This window comes from Gastrolobium bilobum, unplaced genomic scaffold (assembly GCF_033153095.1).
Source record: "Gastrolobium bilobum isolate Gb01-03AN ecotype WA unplaced genomic scaffold, APGP_CSIRO_Gbil_v1 utg2673, whole genome shotgun sequence".
NCBI classification, from domain to species: domain Eukaryota; kingdom Viridiplantae; phylum Streptophyta; class Magnoliopsida; order Fabales; family Fabaceae; genus Gastrolobium; species Gastrolobium bilobum.
Genome location: NW_026898407.1, coordinates 187,675 through 207,353, shown reverse-complemented (window position 1 = coordinate 207,353; position 19,679 = coordinate 187,675).

Sequence of the window (19,679 nt, the reverse complement as noted above, 5' to 3'; positions counted from 1 at the left end):
AAAATTATAATTATAAAGACTATAATAACCCTGAAATAAATTAAAATTATAAAAATACCATAATTTCCTCCCCAAAACGACGTCGTATTGGGTTTACTGCAGACAATTTATCTGTAGTAACTACAGAAAAAGCGAACCCTTTAATTATACATAAAATTGTTAAAATACGTGGGTACTGTAATTTAACTCATTATTTTAGCAGAATAAAATAAAATATGGGTTTAATATTTTTAGTTTTGTTGCAAAAAAATTTTTTGCCACACTCATATAAAAGTGAATGAATCTTACTAATTTTTTCTCTTTTTCTCTTTACAATTGAACTCACTAACTTTTATATGAATGTGATAAAAAAAATTCTGTAGTAAAAGCAGAAATATTTTTCTCATAAAATACAGCTCACATGATTTTTTTGGAAAAATAAACCTAATTTTCGGAAGTTTATTGGTGCTTTGTTTCCATTCTTATATAATTTACAGGTGTACTATCCTTACATGTTACTAGCAGTGAAGGTTTAGGTAGCCAGGATGTATAATTTATTGGCATTGCTCAGTCTCAGTCTCAAGAAATTTAACTAAATTTGGTTTGATTCCCTGCCTGGACCACTGGCCATAAAATGCCAATAATATTCTGAAAGCAATTCTCATGTCACATGCTCACTCGTCCCTTTCACTTCTGTTATTTTACTGTTAAGTTCTTCCCTTTTTCTTTTTCTTTTTCTTAGCCTTTAAGTCGCAATATATTTTATTTTTAATATTCTCATGTACCGTTATTGCCGTATGTATTTGTAGATTCAATATATGCAGAAGAAAACAAAGCCACACACCCAGAAAAATAACAGATAAGATAAGATATGCATGTTAACCACAAAGACAATTAATTCCTGAAAAGTTTATTTAACGACAAGAAATAGACTAGGTCATAATATCTGACAGGGATGGTGAATATATACTATTTCATTAGCCCGTTTATATATCATTATTTCTCTTTAATTTCCTAGTTTATTCCTTGCGCTATGTTAAATGAAAAATAAATAATACACATGCCCACATACTTGTACAATGAAATTTTATAATATTTAATTATTTATTAATAGAATTAAAATTAAACTCATGATCACTTAATCACAAAATATATAATAATTTTTTTGGAGAATTATCACAAAATTATTATACTATGTCGAAAATCATTTAAATCCAAAAACTTATATTATTAAGTGAATGTGAGATTAATGATTTGTATTATATTTTTCTAACAATTTGGTGGTGGAAAAATGCAAATACAAAGACAAACCACCGTTGCTATATCCACCCCCCCCCCCCCCCCCCCCCCCCTTTCTTATAGTTGTGTGATATGGGAAATCAATCTTTTTAACTTTTAAGATGCTATATCTTTTCCTCTTTTTTTCTTTGTAGTTGGAATAAAGGTGGAGATTATCCCTCAAATCATATCATACTATTTAATAAGTGATAAAGCAAAACTGAAGTATGATAAGGATCTAGTTGAAAGTGAAAGGCGTCCCGTCCACACACGATTCCACTTGTGGAAAGCAAAGCTTTTTCTTTTTGGTGGAGATTCTCTCCCTACTCAAATGACTTTTCTGCAGAACGATTCCTTTGTGCATGGAAAGTATATCGTATGCGAGAAAGTTAGCTCCACGATTCCACGTTTCTTTTATGCGTTTTATGAGATAATTTAACACAAAAAACGGATAGGATTCACTACAAAAGAGAAAGCGAGAAAAAAAAATGAGTTCTATCGACTTTTATGTATTATATAAGATAAAATTATTTCGTGAAATAGGATAAACATATTTTATTTCTTTTATTAGCAATTATGGAGAAAAGAAAAACAAAGGTGCTGCGGAAAGTATTGCCATAAGAGAAATTACTATTACCTAGTACTTTTTTACGTCTTTTTCTTACACTCATAGTTGTTAAAATCTCGATTTATCACTACGATTTTATGTTTTTACGATTTTTTTTCATCAAAAAGATTTTACCAATATTCCAAACGTTTTTACGTTTTTATAATTTTTTTACATTACGATTTTACGTTTTACGATTTTTTAATCCTTTTCTGGTTTTAACAACATTGCTTACACCTACTCGAGAGAAAATAAAAAAGTATTGCATATTAAATAATATATTTTTCTTATTTTAGTATACAAAGTTAATATAAAAATAATATGATGAAAGTGATGATGTATAAGCAACATTTGTTTCTATAAAAGTAAGACTACTGGAGAATCCACGAGGAATAACTTTGAGGCATAAATAAGTTGAGTTATGAAATTAACTTCACCCTCAAGAATTCAATTATGCAAAGTATTTAAGAGAAGGTACAACAATCATAAATTCATAATAACACTGAAAAAAAAATCGATGGGAAAAGATACACAACATTGTTGTCATAATCTTTTAAAGATAAATGAATCACATTTGGAAAGCCAAAATCTACTGATAAAAATTGTCGATTATTCTGTTGATTGATAATGATAAATGTAATACCCAGTCCTATAAATTTTCTATTAAGTTTGTGAATGCCGACAAAAAAATAAAAAATACATCTATCAGTTTATCATTTACAATATTTTAAAAATAAAATACGGATTTTTTTATGCTTTTAAAATTTGGGTTTAATATTTTTGCTTTTTTTTTTTTGTTGGTAATCTTAATTTTTTTTTTTTTTTTTGGTATGCTGAGGAGAAACCCAGCAAAGAAACTACAAAACAATCACTCATTAGGTGCATGGGTCCTTCCACTTATATGGTGCTCACTTAGTCCATTCTTAACCAATGTGGGACCTTTTTTCACTCAATCATTCACACTTGGATTCCTCGTTATCTCCCCCTCAAGTGTGAATCCAAGGCCCACATTCTTTCTTCGAGTATTCATGGGGTTCCTCATCAAGGCTTGGCTATCCATCAAGACATACTCGGATCACCACAGGTGAATCCACCATTAGGTCTGATACCAATGTCAGGCGGATCCAGGGGGAAGCCCGTGGCGGGGGACCACCACCAATGAGCTAAGGCCACATCAACCGTAGCAAGTGGATCTGACACCATGTCTGAACCCAAAACCTTAAGGCATTAGGTGCATAGGTCCTTCTACTTATATGGTGCTCACTTAGTCCATTCTTAACCAATGTGGGACCTTTTTTCACTCAATCATTCACACTTAGATTCCTCAACAGTTCGAGCTCTACAAACAGAAGCTAAATCAGCAATAAAAACAGACTGAATCTGAAAAGGGGGAAAACAAAAACTAGACATATTAGGAGCAGTAGGATTGTCCAGAGGATAATTAGCCAGCCAGCAACATAATTTCCTTCTCTGTAAGCATGGACAAGCTAAATTCTCCAATCTTTTTGAAACCAAGCCCGTATTCGAACCACCAAGTGGGACTCACGGGCTGCAACACCCTTTCTAGAAAGAATGGTGATTGCAGATGTTGAATCAGATTCAACAATTAAATTTTTCCAGCCTTCCTCCCAAGCCATCTCCAAACCTTTAAGCATGCCCCACAGTTCGACATTTAGAGCATTGCAATTTCCAATCCTGTATGAGAAACCTTTAAGCCAGTGACCCTCTTGATTTCTAGCAATTCCACCACAGGTTGCTAAACCTTGAGATCTTCTAGCAGCTCCATCAGTATTTAATTTAATCCAATTCTCTTCTGGTGGTTTCCAGCTAATGAAAATTTCAGCTTTGACTTTGACTAATTGATGACAGGAGGCAAATTGAAAAGCCAAATTGTATTCTTCAGCTGTACTAATAACCGTGTTCTTCTTATAAAAATGGGAAGAAACAGAATTGCCAAAGACTAAATCATTCCTCCATCTCCAAGCCAACCAGCAGGTAGTTCCAAACACAATACACCAAGGGATATTGTTTGCAAACTTGTCCATACAAGATACAATTTTTTCCAGCCAAACATGAAGATCATCAGTAAAAAAATAATTACCAAATCTGAGTGGAACTAATTCAGTCCAAAGCATCTTCATTTTCACACAGTCCCTAAGCAAATGCAGAGAGGTTTAGGCTTCAACTAAACAAATTGGACAATAAGATTGGCCTAAGTCAAATGAACTCAATCTATCTTTAGTTGACAATCTGTTATGAAGGACTTTTCACAAGAACAATCTAACCACTTGATGACCTTCCCATCTCCAAACCTTTTTCCAAATCTCTGAATTACCATTCACATAAAAATTAGCGAATCTCAATATTTTTTCTTCTTTTTTTTTTTACAATAAAACATACCACTTTTATGCGAATATAACAACAAAGAAAAGAAATTTACATAGCAAAAGTAAGAACATTTTTCCTTTATAATTATAATTTAACAAAAATAATCTTATATATAGAGAGAGAGAGAGAAAGAGAGATGTGGGAGGGAAAGGAGATCATCTTAAATGAGTATAAATTATATTTTTAATCTTAGTGTTTGATTTCATTTGCATCGAATGAATCATGAGATTAATAAATTAAAATCATTAGATGCAAGTCAGATCAATAGTTAAAATTGAATGTAAAGACTTGTTAGTCATAATTTTATATTGATATAAGTTATATTATCAATTTTAATCATTGATCATATTTATATCTAACCATTTACTTGATTAATATATATGAGGTGACTCCTAAAACAATTCTTATTTGATTGAGGGAAAAATTATATTTATAAATTTTTTATTTATAAAATCTTATAAATTATATTATATTTTACTGATAAGATATTCTTGAATGAAGTTTGACCGGTAAAATATAATATAATTTATAAATTTATAAAAAAAAAAATATATCTTCCTCTTTGATTGATACATATTGGGTGACTGAAAAAAGAAGAAAAGAAAAACTGACTCGTGGCATTGCATCTAAAAAGGAAAAAGAAAAAATCATAGGATCCATTATTTAATTGCAGGTTTATTTATGGCATCTGAGTTTGCAGATGTGTGGGAGCCAGGCTCACCATGTGGTAGAGATAGCTTAGTATTAATTGCTGAACGCAGAAATGAGTTGAACCAGGCCCCCATTTATTAGAGATAAGGGAGAGAGGTAGGCCTCTATCTCTATTCAGTGCATACAAATTGGTTTTGGTTTTGGCACTGTTATAATATTCGGTCTGATTCAGTCGGATTGACTCAAAATTCGGTAAATCGGTTACTGGATCGGTTCGAATTAAGTATTGAATATGTTATATCGATCCGGTCAAATTCAATCAAAACCAGCCAAACTCGGTGACCCGGCTAGGTCATGCATTTTTTTTAATAAAAAAAACCAAAAAAATTAAAATTGTTTCATTTTGTCAGAAAAAAATGTATAACCCATTTTAAAAACTTTGTGTAATTTTATTTGCTAGTATAATGACATTAAATTTCAGTTTATAATACTGAAGTAATTTGCGGAATAATAAATTAAGAGAATATAACTATGTCATTTAATGTAGTTGAATTTAAAAAATATAAGTTCAATGTCATTGAGAGGTATGTTTATGGTGATTCTGAGTTAGAATTTAAATTGACATAGTAATATAACATGTATTTTTATTTATTTATACTTCATGTTTTTGAGTTTATTTAATGAACCTTGTTTAATTTATTTTAAATATGGAGAATATAATTGAATTTATATGTTCATATTATATATATTTTTATATATCTATATATATCCGAGTCAACTGATCCGCCCAATGAAATGTAATTGGAGATTACCATAATGGAATAGTGGAATACAGACGATGCTCTCTCTACTTTTCATTTTTTCTTTTATCGGAGCCATGTTGGCTCCAACCACTATACTGGTTGGATTTAAAAAATTAGTCGATATAAATAAGGGTTTTATGAGAGTTATGTTGTAGAAAAAATGATCATGTAATGTTATAGAGATTCGTTTTGCGTGCCTTAATTTTTCTTTTGTTGCTTTAAAAAGTGCAGGTCCCACAAAATGTTATGTGTATGAAATTTTTTCTTGTCATATTAAAAGACAAACTAAAACCCCTATAAATAAAGGGAGATGATTTTCTCATGTTATTGAAAAAAATCATCTCTAGCTATCTTCACAAGATTTTTTTTTTTTTTTAAGTTTATTTTTTGTTAATTTATTTAAAGATGGTGGGATCTCCTGTATTGATGTGAGTGTGGCAGAAGAACGATCTCTCCTATATAGTAAGAGAGCCTATTTTCCCACAAATAAATATCCATAGTTAGACTGTAGTACATAAAACGGATAGAATATAATATTTGATACCAACTAAATTCTTTTAGGGTTTTACTTCTCTCATGTTGTATGAGAGAAGCTATCTCATGTTGTGAGATAAATTAAGTGGGACCCATCAATTTTTAAAAAAACAAAAAAGAAAAAAAAAAGAGGCACGTCTTTTTATGTGAGTATAAAATGAGATAGGACTCTTATATAGCATAAGAGTATAATTTCCCATTCTTTTAATACGGGCTAAGTAGTTTTACTGGCTTCGTATCTGTTGGCGTTCTACTACTTTGCTTGACGTACTTTCGCGTGTTAAGTATATAATTTGACTCCGCTTGAAAGATTAATCCTTTTTATAGCATAAAAATGATTTATCCCTTGTATATTTTAAAAAAAATTTACTTAAGCATTCAAATGCCTTTTTCGTAATAAAGTTTCTCTCACAATTATACAAGTAAGTCGTAAAAAATTTTAAATAAGAAACTTAGAAGGAGATATTTTTTGTATTTTTAAGCAACAATATTTCGACACTACATAAAGCTCATATAATGTCAGCACTGGCTACCTAATTGTTACAATCAGATACATGAAATTTAGTACGATGATAATGTAATATCATCTTGAATTATATTATTCAATCATATAAAAATGAAGACATGTTTTATAGTTTTATATTTTGAAGAAAATTATACGATCTTAGAGATATTATTACACTTTTAGGTGAGAGACTAATCCCCGTTTAGAGAACTGGGCTTGCCTTTCCCTATAAGTGATTTTTCGCAGGCTTAAAGTTCCAACTTTTAATATTGCAAAGGTCTTTTACCTAATTGAATCCAAGAAAATTATATCAATATAAAATATTATCATGTTACTAAAAAATTATTAACTTAATTTTAAAATAGTATAATTTATCATTAATTCTAAATATAATATTAATTCATATATATTTATATATGTAAATGTTATATTTACAAATTTTTTGTTTACAAATTATACTGTATCTGACCGGTCATTCATTCTTGATTAAATTCTGACCAGTCATACTTAATATAGTTTGAAAGAAAAAAAGTTTATAAATATAATTTTTCTCATATATATATATATATATTTATATATATATGATATCAAATTAGGTTGATTAATGTGAAATGAGACCTAATGCCAACCAAAAATTAAGACTCTCGTTATTAAATTTGAATCTAACCCAATTAACTTATACCTTCACCACAACTCAGGTCGGAATCGATCTTGAGAAGAAAGGCAATCCATCTATCAAATCAGATAGAGAGTTATAACTCGGTGAGACAAAATAATATTATAATTTGTAATAGATTCTTCTGAACTAATTTTAATAAATTTAACCATTAAATATTAAAAGGAAACTTATAATATTTGGAATACAAAAGGAATATTCAATATCTTTATTTAGATAGTTAAAAAGTTTTAAATTAATTCATTGGAAACATAAATTTATTTTTTAAATTGGCAGATAGACAGAAGGGAAGTGTGCCTAAAATGTTTCGAGGAAGGTATTACGGCACAGTACGGACTGTACCTTGATTTGGAGTGGACAGTACAAAAATCATGTGATGTGATGAACAAGTTGTCGGTCACTCACCGTTAAATTCAGCCAACCAAAACACGTTTGATTGCTCAATAAAAGGGAACAGTGGGACCCTTTGTCTCACTTTCACTGTCTTCATTCGTAAATATTGAGAACCTATATTATATAAGAGTTTAATATCTTTTATACAGGAGGATATAATTTTTTACACATGTAAAAATATGTAAAATTTATATATTCTTTTTTATCATTATATGATTTTACATAAGTTTTACATATTTTTATATGTGTAAGATATAAGAGTGGATTGTCTCATGTTGAAAAAGACATGATAATGTCATATGGACAATCATAACCACGTAAAGATTGACCAATGGTGATAAAAGAAGAGAATGAAAAAATATTAAAATAGGTTGTTACTAGGGGTGTAAATAGGTTTGGTTGGGCTAGGCTTTGACTTAAATAGATTAGGTATGTGTAAAAAATATTAGATCTGGTTTGGCCTATTAGCCTATGTAGGCCCCAAATTACAAGTCTGACCTGACCTACATTTAAAAAATAAAAGCATTTGCCTAGACCTGTTAGCCTGTTTAAGTCTATTAAACATTCAATAATTAAAATAATAACTAAAATAATATTACTTTATTATTCAAAATTATTAAAATAATAATTTTATTTATTTTATTTAAAATAAATAATATGATATAGGCCACCGACCTGTAGGCTTATAGGCCCGACATATACAAAAGAGCCTATGACCTATTTTCTAAATAGATTTTTTTAAAAGTCTAGGCCTATTTTGTTTTACTATTTGTAATAGGCCAAGTCTGGCCTAAAATATGCTGAACACATGTTTGAATTTGGTTAACCCTACTGCTTTTGTTTCGACTCATGTTGAGAAGCCTGAATCATTCAATGGAAATGATTTTAGGCGTTGACAATAGAAGATGTTGTTCTATTTGACAACCCTGAGTCTGGAATGGTTTCTCAACAGAAGATGCTCCTATTTTTATTAAATTATTTTTTATATGGTACCTGTTGAACAAAATTGGTTCTTTCTTCCTTTTTCATTTTTTGAACCTAAGTGGTGTATTCGGTTATTTTTGAACAGAACAGGTCACCAGTAGTAATGGTTCACCTACGTGATTTATCGTGTCTATCGGTGTCTATATATTCATGTTACACCATTAGAAAAAACTAATCAAAATTTTTTATATCGTGTCTATGTGCAACCATAGGTACCACATTCTGCCATAGTTAGAAAGTGTGATTCCTCAATCATTTGGTTGTGTTCGTTGGGGCTCTAGATTGATAGTGTTATCATATTCTGGAGACAAAATCCATTCTTTCCCGGGAGACGATTGTCCGCATTCTTTGGCACCGTTAGAAGATACAAATTATCTTAAGGAGACAACATACATCGAGCTCAGATTTTTTTTTTTTACATACTGACATCTGTTTCTTATATCCTGTGAGTTTATTCTTTATTTTTTTTGCACTTTGCTTGTATGATTAATTACAATATCTTCTTGACACACGAATTCAAATCTCTCAGTTATTTCCTCATTGTCTATCAAACAATAATCTTAAGACAATTTGGTGGTTTGAATCTTTGTTTAGTATATTTTATATTTCTGTATTATATATTATTTACTGTGCAATTAAAACATTAATTTGTGTGGTTGATCGGAGTTTCTGTTTGTGTAACAGAAATGACTTCGGCAAGTACAAGTTTGGTTAACGCTACTGCTTCTGTTTCGACTCCTACTGAGAAGCCTGAAAAATTCAATGGAATTGATTTCACGCGTTGGCAACAAAAGATGTTGTTCAATTTGACAACTCTGAGTCTGGCATGGTTTCTCAATAGTAGATGCTCCTATTTTTATTAAATTATTTTATGTGGTACCTGTTGAATCGAACCAGTTCTTTTTTCTTTTTATTTTTTAAATCGAAGTCGTACGTTAGGTTATTTTTGAACCGAATTGGTCACTGATTGTAATGGTTCGCCAATGGCGGTTCATCGTGTCCTATCGATGTCTATATATTCATGTTACACAATCAGAAAAAACTAATCAAATTTTTTTACGTCGTGTCCATGCATGCGTGCACCATGGATCCATAGGTACCGCATTCTGCCATAGTTAGAAAGTGTGATTCCCCAATCATTTGGTTGTGTTCGTTGGGGCTCTAGATTAATAGTGTTATCATATTTTGGAGACAAAATCCATTCTTTCCCGGGAGACGATTGTCCGCATTCTTTGGCACCGTTAGAAGGGACAAATTATCTTAAGGAGACAACATACGTCGAGCTCAGATTTTTTTTTACATACTGACATCTGTTTCTTATATCCTGTGAGTTTATTCTTTATTTTTTTTGCACTTTGCTTGTATGATTAATTACAATATCTTCTTGACACACGAATTCAAATCTCTCGATTATTTCTCCGTTGTCTATCAAATAAAAATCTTAAGACAATTTGGTGCTTTGAATATGTGTTTATTATATTTTATATTTCTGTATTATATAATGTTTATTGTTTACTGTGCAATTAGAACATTAATTTGTGTGATTGATCATTGCGGTAACTCTACCTTGATGAATGGAGATCCCATGAACTAGGTTCAAAGAGACAACTAAGTCATTATCAACTGCTAACACTATGGAGTTTCTAAACTCATATTCATTTCTATGACATGACTATATATATATGAGGGTAAGCATTTAGACTTTTAATGGTTTCTTAATATGATGTATTTAGATGATGTATGTTGAGTTATATCACAAGGAATCACCTATGTGATTGTGAAGTGAGGGCCGCTTCTATGAGAATTTATAAAAGCCGATTCTCTATAACACTCACAGAACCAAGTAGGTGTTCAAGTCCAAAATGGGCACAACAATGAGGACAAACAATGTTAGGGAAGCAATTGTGTGACTCTTGTTATCTTGGTGTACACAAAAGGCTGACGGTTCAAGTCATCATGACCATAGATTGACCAAGTACACCCGATAGGTTTCACTAGAGAAGGTTCAAAGATGACCCCCCACCTATCTCGATGCAATTGTTTCTCGTCGAGGAATCACACTTTGCATTCATGCTCATTTGCATTTGGTCACGGTGAATTGACTTCTTATCCATGTGGGGAATTGTTTGATTTTGTGTCTAAATCCTGTAGGTTATAATTAAGAAGTAGGTTGAGGAAGAAGAGAAAGAGAGAAGTTGAAAAGGGTGTGTAGGTAGAAGTCCCACACTGGACAAGAAATGAGAAGTGAAAGAGTTTATTGTGGAACCAATGCACTCAATGAAAATAATATAAAAGTTCAAGAATTTTGATGATAACAAACAAGTATGGAAAGAAAGCTTCAAAGTGCAACAATAAAAAGGAAGCTTAAAGAATCAATCAACATCTACCAAGTCCATCAAGACAATGAGCAAAAAAGAAGATCAAGACTCAAGCTTCAAGACAAGACTCTAAGTCCAAGCACCCTCAAAGTAATATATTTTAGGACTTAAAATTATTTGAAAGGGAAATTGATTTCTTGCGTGAACAAAGCTCAAAGCATTTTTCAAACACATGCATTAAATCATCATTTGACATTTAAATTCATTCCTAGCATGAAAATCTACTTTTAAATATTTATCAAATGATTAAAAATATTAGAAATTGATTTAGATCATGAGAAAACCATTTTGGGACGAAATCTAGCCTTTTAACAGGTTGGTAATCGATTACCCTTCATTGTAATCGATTCTCCCAGCAATGGTAATGGATTACCCTTCATGGTAATCGATTACCCACTATGCAGAAGACAAAAATAATGGCCATAAAATGGCTAGTTTGCCAAAATGGCTGAATAAACACTCATGGGGGCCTCTACAAATAGGAATCACAGTTCCATCGATCAGACACTTCTTCCTGATCATTATTCTTCATTTAAATCATATTATTTGCTTATTCTCATTTATCTTGATCATAAATACTCTTTGAGCTTCATTCTTGTGAAAGTATCAACACACGTAGTTCTTCAACTTGTATAATCTGTACTTTGAGAGTACTTAGCCTTTGTTAAACACTTCCATTTGATTTCTTGAATAGTTAGGGGAGTGAACCCTTTATACTTGAGAGGTCACCAAATTCCTAAGAAAATTTGGAGTGAAAAATTGTAAGGCCTTAAAAGCCCGAAGTCTTGAAAGATTTAGGGGTGTTCATCAACCGATACAAATCGATTCAAACCGCGGTGACCGAACTGAAAAACCAAAAATTAACCGAAAATTGAAAAATCAAAAACCGTAAAAAAATCGCAAAATTTAATTGGATTGGATCGGATCGGTTTTTGGATTGGTTGGTGAAATCCAATCCAATCCAAACCGATCTAATGATTCCCCAACCTTACCATCTACCTACTTGGTTCTTTCTCCAATGATAGTCCAAAAATCATGTAGCAAAATTCTAAATCCAAGACCCATTAACCCATCATGTTGGAGAAAGTGGGTTGTGCTTATCCATGTTATGCTTTTTTTTTTGTAAGACACACACACACACACACACACACACACACATATATATATTTATTTATTTATTACATGGGTTATTATTGTACAACAACTCCTTTATAGGATGAAAATTTGGGTTACTTCGTATCTTAAGCAACCATTTTATAAATTTTTTGTTGGAGGTAAAAGATGGTAATTCAACTTTTTCTTGTACAATGCTTCTAAATTGCGCAATAATCATCATACAAACTTTACAAAGTTGAAACATACAAAAGATAAGTTATTTGCACAATATTCATCATACAAATCTTACGTTTTTCAAAAAATCAAAAATCGATCTAATCCAAACTGAATAAAATTGGATTGGATCGGATCGAATTTGAAAAAAATTCAAACTGAATGGATGATTTCATGATTAAACCGAAGGGATTGGATTGAATATTTTTGCTTTCAAAATCGATCCAATTTAGACCGCGAACACTTCTAGAAAGATTGTAGTGGTCTGTCAAGCACCCTCAAGTTTGATAGCTAGTGAAAAAGTTTGATCGAGCGGCTTCAGTCTGGACGTAGGTCACAGTGGTGGTGACCAAACCAGGATATATATAGTTTTCAATTTCTCTAACCTTAAACTCTTTACTTTAGTCTTGAAATTGCATTTTTAGTTTGTGTTCATTTATTCACTTGCTTATTTTGTTGATCACATACATGTTCCTACACCTGGATTTCTCCTTGTTAAATCATTTAATTGAGGAAATACTTTCAAAATATCAAAGGAGGCACTTTGCAAAAAGATTTTATAAAATTCAGTTCACCCCCCTTCTTGAGTAGTGAAGCCACTTATCCAACATTTATAAGCCTCCACATCACCTTTCTAGTTTCTCCCTTGGGGAACTCCACTTTTATGGAAGAGGGAGGACGCAGATGGACCTTGGTCCACCACACACATGCGCGCACTGCCACCGCCGTCAGTCCGGCCGGCTCGGCTCAGCAATGTATAGTACAGTCGGTCATGTGTGAGATAAAAATTAATTTTTTATTAATTATCTTTAATTTTAATTTTTTTGTCCAAACAGTACCTGTTGAACCGAGCCGATTTACCTGTTGAACCGAACTAATTCTTTCTTAATTTCCGTTTTTTGAACCGAAGCTGTCTGTTCAGTTATTTTTGAACCGAATCGGTCACCAGTCGTAATGGTTCGATGTTGTTAGTCCCAACGGTTCGCCGCTGGCGGTTTATCGTGTTCTATCGGTGTCTATATATTCATGTTACACCATTAGAAAAAACTAATCAAATTTTTTTCGGCGTGTCCATGCATGCTTGCACCGTATTCTGCCATAGTTAGAAAATGTGATTCCTCAAGCATTTAGTTTTGTTCGTTGGGGCTTCAAATTGATAGTGTCATCACATTCTGGAGACGCAATCCGCTCTATACTGAAATATGATTGTCCGTATTCCTTGGCATGACTAGAGTGGACAAATTATCTTATGGGAACTATTAATCTCATGTTGCATGAGATAATTATCTCATGCAACAGAGACAAGATAATGGGGTCCACTACTTTTTTGAAAAAAAGAAAAAATGATGGACTCCACTATTTTGTCTCTGTTGCTTATCTCATGCAACATGAGATAATTATTTCCTTTGTCTTAAACAAACAACACACGTTGGGCTTAATTTTTTTTGCATACTAACATCTAGTTTTTACATTCTGTGAGTTTGTTATTTATTTTTAATGCACTTTACTTGTAGGATTAATTACAATATCTTCTTGACACACAGATTCAAATGTGTTGGCTATTTCCCCATTATCTATCAAACAACACTTTCATCTCATCACCTAGCCTTTGCCGAATGGCAATAACAAATTGGAAGTGGTGTGATTTATTTTAGTTATAGAACTTTCTTTTTAGCTGAACTATGTTAAAAGTTAACACAGTACTAAAACTAATTTTTTTTTTAAATGAACACTTGAATTTAGCTAAATTATTTTAAAAAGTAGACTATCTATTAGAGTTATACAACATTACTTTTTTTAGCTTAATTATGCTAGAAGTTAAAATTAATATACTTAAATATAAGACATGTAACATGTAACACCCCGTAGTACTCCGGTTGTTAACATACATGATATTAGGCCTACACAGCGGAAGATTTTATTTTAAAAAAATAATAAAGCGTTTTACACAAATACGAGCAAACTTTTTCCAAAACCTTTTCTGAAAACATTTCTAAAACGTTCACGTGAGATACTGTAAAAGCGTAAATCTAAACATACATCTACTAATTAATCCCATGAGCCAGTATTAGTGGCCATTGACCATCAAGATATGCCATAAAGTGTCATTCCTGACGGAGTCTCACGGACAGCATAACAGATGTATTTCGGATAACTGAGAACATGGTCCCACACATACAGATCACCTACTTAATACAATAATTTAAACAGATAGCTTGCAAGTCCCACACGGACTGCAATCCCCTCAATGGGTCAATACAAATAATAAGGCTCCATGTCCAAACTAACTGAATACACGCACCAAGTCTATATTAACTCAAAGTATAAAAGCATCAGTAAATAATCCATGGCTCTACGAATACAATCATGAGCCTAAATAAATACATACAATAATCCTTCAGGAATTTCCATCTCCTTAATACTGAAGGTCAAACTCATAATCCTTCAGGAATTCCATCCATCTCCTTTGTCTCATATTAAGCTTCTTTTGATCGATTAGATACTTCAAGCTTTTGTGATAACTAAAGACTGTGAAGGTAGCACCATACAAGAAGTGTCTCCATATTTTCAATGCAAAAACCACGGCCGCTAACTCAAGATCATGAGTAGGGTAGTTCTCTTCATGTGGTCTCAATTTTTCTAGAAGCATAGGGCACTACCTTTCGCTCCTGCATCAACACGCACCCTAATCTATACTTGGATGCATCACAATAGATCTCAAATCTCTTCTCTGGATCAGGAAGAATCAGAACCGGTGCGATAGTCAACTTATCTTTCAATTCTTGAAAACTTACATAACACCTAAGGGTCCATGCAAATGGCACCCCTTTTCGGGTCAACCTAGTCAATGGCAAGGCGATTCTGGAGAATCCATTAATAAACCGCCTATAGTATCCGGCTAAACCCAGAAAACTTCGAATCTCAATAACACTCTTGGGTCTCTCCCAATCCAGCACAACTTCAATTTTACTCGGATCAACAGCCACTCCTGTAGATGAGATGATGTGTCCAAGAAACTGGATCTCATGTAACCAAAACTCACACTTGGATGGTTTGACATATAACTGATGCTCTCTTAAAATCTGTAGGACTATCTTCAAATGCTCTGCATGTTCTTCCTTACTTTTGGAGTATATCAGAATATCATCAATGAATACCACAACAAACTGATCTAAATGTGGTTTGAAAATTCTATTCATATAACTCATGAACACATATGAGGCATTATTAAGCCCAAATGGGATCACTAGATACTCATAGTGCCCATATCTGGATCGAAAAGCCGTCTTCGGAATATCCTCGGCCTTTACCCGGATCTGGTGATATCCGGAATGAAGATCAATCTTCGAGAACACAGAAGCACCTCCGAGCTGATCCATCAAATCATCTATGCATGGTAGAGGATACTTGTTCTTTATTGACACCTTGTTTAAATGACGATAATCAGTGCACAATCTCATCGTCCCATCATTCTTCTTCACAAAGATAACTGGTGCACCCCAAGGAGATACACTCGGTCTGATAAAATTCTTGCGAGACAATTCTTTTAACTGTTTCTTAAGCTCTGCTAGCTCCAATGGTGACATCCGGTATGGAGCCAATGAGATAGGCCCCACACCAGGTACTAAGTCAATTGAGAATTTAATCTCCCTCTCAGGTGGAAAATGGTGAATTTCTTCCGAAAATATGTCTTCAAACTCGCACACGACTGGAATATTAACAGTAGGTTCTTTGGAGTCTCCCACGAGTCCTCCCAGGATAATGTATCCTGCATCTCCCCTCATCTAGAGCCTTATTTAACTGTGGTACCGTCAAGTACAAACTGTCCGGCTTCTCTCCTTTTGAAGAAAAGAAAATCCTCCTGCTACAACAGTTGAACATCACACCATACCGAACCAGCCAATCCATACCCAATATAATATGTAGGTTCATGCCCTCAAGCACTATCAAATCCACCATATACTCTTTTTGCTCATATATGAATCTGACTTCTTAGCACTTCAAAGAAGTAGAAACAATGTCTCCGGTGGCAGTCTTCATTACCATGGGAGGCGTAAACTCATGAATGGGCAAATGTAATCCATTAGCAACAAATTCTGATATGAAGGAGTGGGTAGCTCCAGAATCAAACATGGCATCAAATGCATATCCTCTGATAAGAATAGTACCTCTGATAAGGTTTGGAGACCTCTCAGCCTCCTGTTGTGTCACTGTATATACCTTGGCACTAGTGGGCGCCATAGGCTCTTCTATGGCTCTCTGAGTAGGCACAGACTGAATCGGGATCGCCTGAATAGATGCAACTTGCCCCGTCTTCTTGGGGCACTCTCTGGAATAGTGTCCTGTCTGACCACAACTGAAGCAAACATTCTGTTCCAGTCGACAAACACCTATATGCATCTTCCCACAGTTGACACAAGTGGGAATCTTCCCTGCACCAGACATGCCGCTTCCATTTTTCACAAAGGAAGTCTTCTTAAACTTGGTGTTCTGCTGTGCTTGCAAACCTTTTCCTTTACCCTTCCAGGGCGTAGTCCTCTCACTGAAGCTCTTTCTCGCTGCTTCCTTTCCCCTGGTATGATAGTACTCCTAAATATTCTGACACTGTTTGATCAGCTCCACAAAATCTCTGGTACAATGACCAGTCAGCTTCTCTGCTATCATATCATTCAAACCCTTCTTGAATCGAAAGGCCTTGTCTTCTGAACTGAGGGGAACTCTGCCATAACAAGAATATTTTGCCAAGCGGTTGAACTTGCTCAGATATTCATCCACCTTCATGCCTCCCTGCTAGAGGTCTTCAAACTCACTCTTCTTCTTTTTCCTGGCTTCTTCAGGGAAGTACTTATGCAGAAAATGCCTCTCAAATAACGGCCAAGTAATAGCATAACCTTGGCACTCCAAAGGGTGTCTGACATTGCTCCACCAGTCTGCTGCATCTCCCTGTAACATGTACACAACATACAAAAGCTTCGTCTCGACATCACATTCCATGACCAGAAAGATGCGCTCCATCTCCTGGATCCACTCCAATGCTACTATGGGGTCTCTTCCACCTTTGTAGTAAGGTGGAGAATGCTTCCTGAAAGTGTTCAGCATACGCTCTCTAGTCTCTCGTCAAACCTGGGCGGCATGGCTGATCTATCAATCTCAACAACTGGCTGCCTCACTCGTCCCCCATGGACCGATGCCTCCGCCTCCTGATGGACCTCTCCTTCCCCTTCCCGTCCCAGCACGATAGGCTCAAGAATCTGTATGAGACCAGCAGCATGTGCAGCCTGCTGCTGCACATGTGGTGTAACTGGCAGTGGGGGAGGTCCTCCTCGTACCTCTGTCAACAGTAGTCAGATCATCTCAGCACTGGCCAGCTTATTCTGCGCTATAAAGTCTTCACTGGCCTTTCTCAGCCGTTCTCTATTGCGCTCTCTGGCCTCTTCTATCCTCTTCAGGCCAGCTTCCCTTGTCTCGTTCAAAGTTTGCTATAGTGCCGCTACAGCAACAACAACGAGGTCCGGTGGTGGGTTTTGAACTACCCGTCTAGGTCTCCCTCGAGGAGCCATGATATCTACACACAACTACACAAGGTATGAGTTAGCTACGCTCAATCAAGTGATGAAATATGCAATATCATGATGCTCAAGAGATACTCAACAGGTAATTCTAACACTTAAGCAATAAATCAGTGAACGTCTCGGTGAAACTACTCTGATACCATAAATGTAACACCCCGTAGTACTCCTGTTGTTAACATACATGATATTAGGCCTACACAGCGGAAAACTTAATTTAAAAAAAATAATAAAGCGTTTTACACAAATACGAGCAAACTTTTTCCAAAACCTTTTCTGAAAACATTTCTAAAAACGTTCACGTGAGATACTGCAAAAGCGTAAATCTAAACATACATCTACTAAATAATCCCATGAGCCAGTATTAGTGGCCATTGACCATTAAGATATGACATCAAGTGTCATTCCTGACGGAGTCTCACGGACAGCATAACGTCTGTATTTCGGATAAGTGGGAACATGCTCCCACACATACAGATCACCTAATTAATACAGTAATTTAAACACATGGCTTGCAAGTACCACACGAACTACAATCCCCTCAATGAGTCAATACGAATAATAAGGCTCCATGTCCAAATTAACTGAATATATGCATCAAGTCTATATTAACTCAAAGTATAAAAGCATCAGTAAATAATCCATGGCTCTACGAATACAATCATGAGCCTAAATAAATACATACAATAATCTCCGTAAAATAATTAAGCATGTTAACAAGTCTACATGCCAACATCAAGTCTAAACATAATATAAAATCATCAGTTGTGTCATCAACTACTCCAATGCAGGGGCCTTGCCCCTAGAAGTATCACCACCACTATGGGTACCTGAAATGATGTCCCCAAATGGGTGAGATATCCACATATCAATAAGCTCAAGGTTCATAGAGGATCCTCTAACCCCTGAGCCCACTTCCTGCATGACAAGTCAGATATAAAGCATAAAATACAGACATACAGCATAAACATAGCATCATTCTATCATCCTTGTGCAACCCCAAGGTTAAAGCTATAGACGGTGACACATGTGTGACTTCCAGGATCAAGCCATAGACAGTCAACACAACCTTAGTATGAAATAGCTCCCAGAGTCAAGTCATAGGCAGCCTACATACCATGATCACTGGCCAGGATCCTCATAACATATATCATCAGTGCATCATCATAACATCAAGATCATATAACATCTATATGAATGTGAATGAATGCACATATACATCATACCATATAATTTCATACAAAACAACCATAACTCACATCATCATGGTGGGGCCACAAGAGAGAGGAGTCAACTAGAACTAGAAGCTTACCTTAGGGAGCTTAACACAATCCCACACTTCAATATAATACGTATGCTCCAACAAAGTCCTCAAGTGCACGGTTCTCTAGGCACACCTAGAGTAAGAACCATCCACATCATTAATTACATATTAATTAATCAAGTCATATCCACGACTTAATCATTTAATAATTCCACTTTTCATACTCATATGCCAATAATATGCCCATTACAAGTCTAGACCAATTATTACTTATAACATATTTTAGTGCATTATTACAAGCCACTTTAATCTTCAATTACTTACATAGCTTAGAATCACA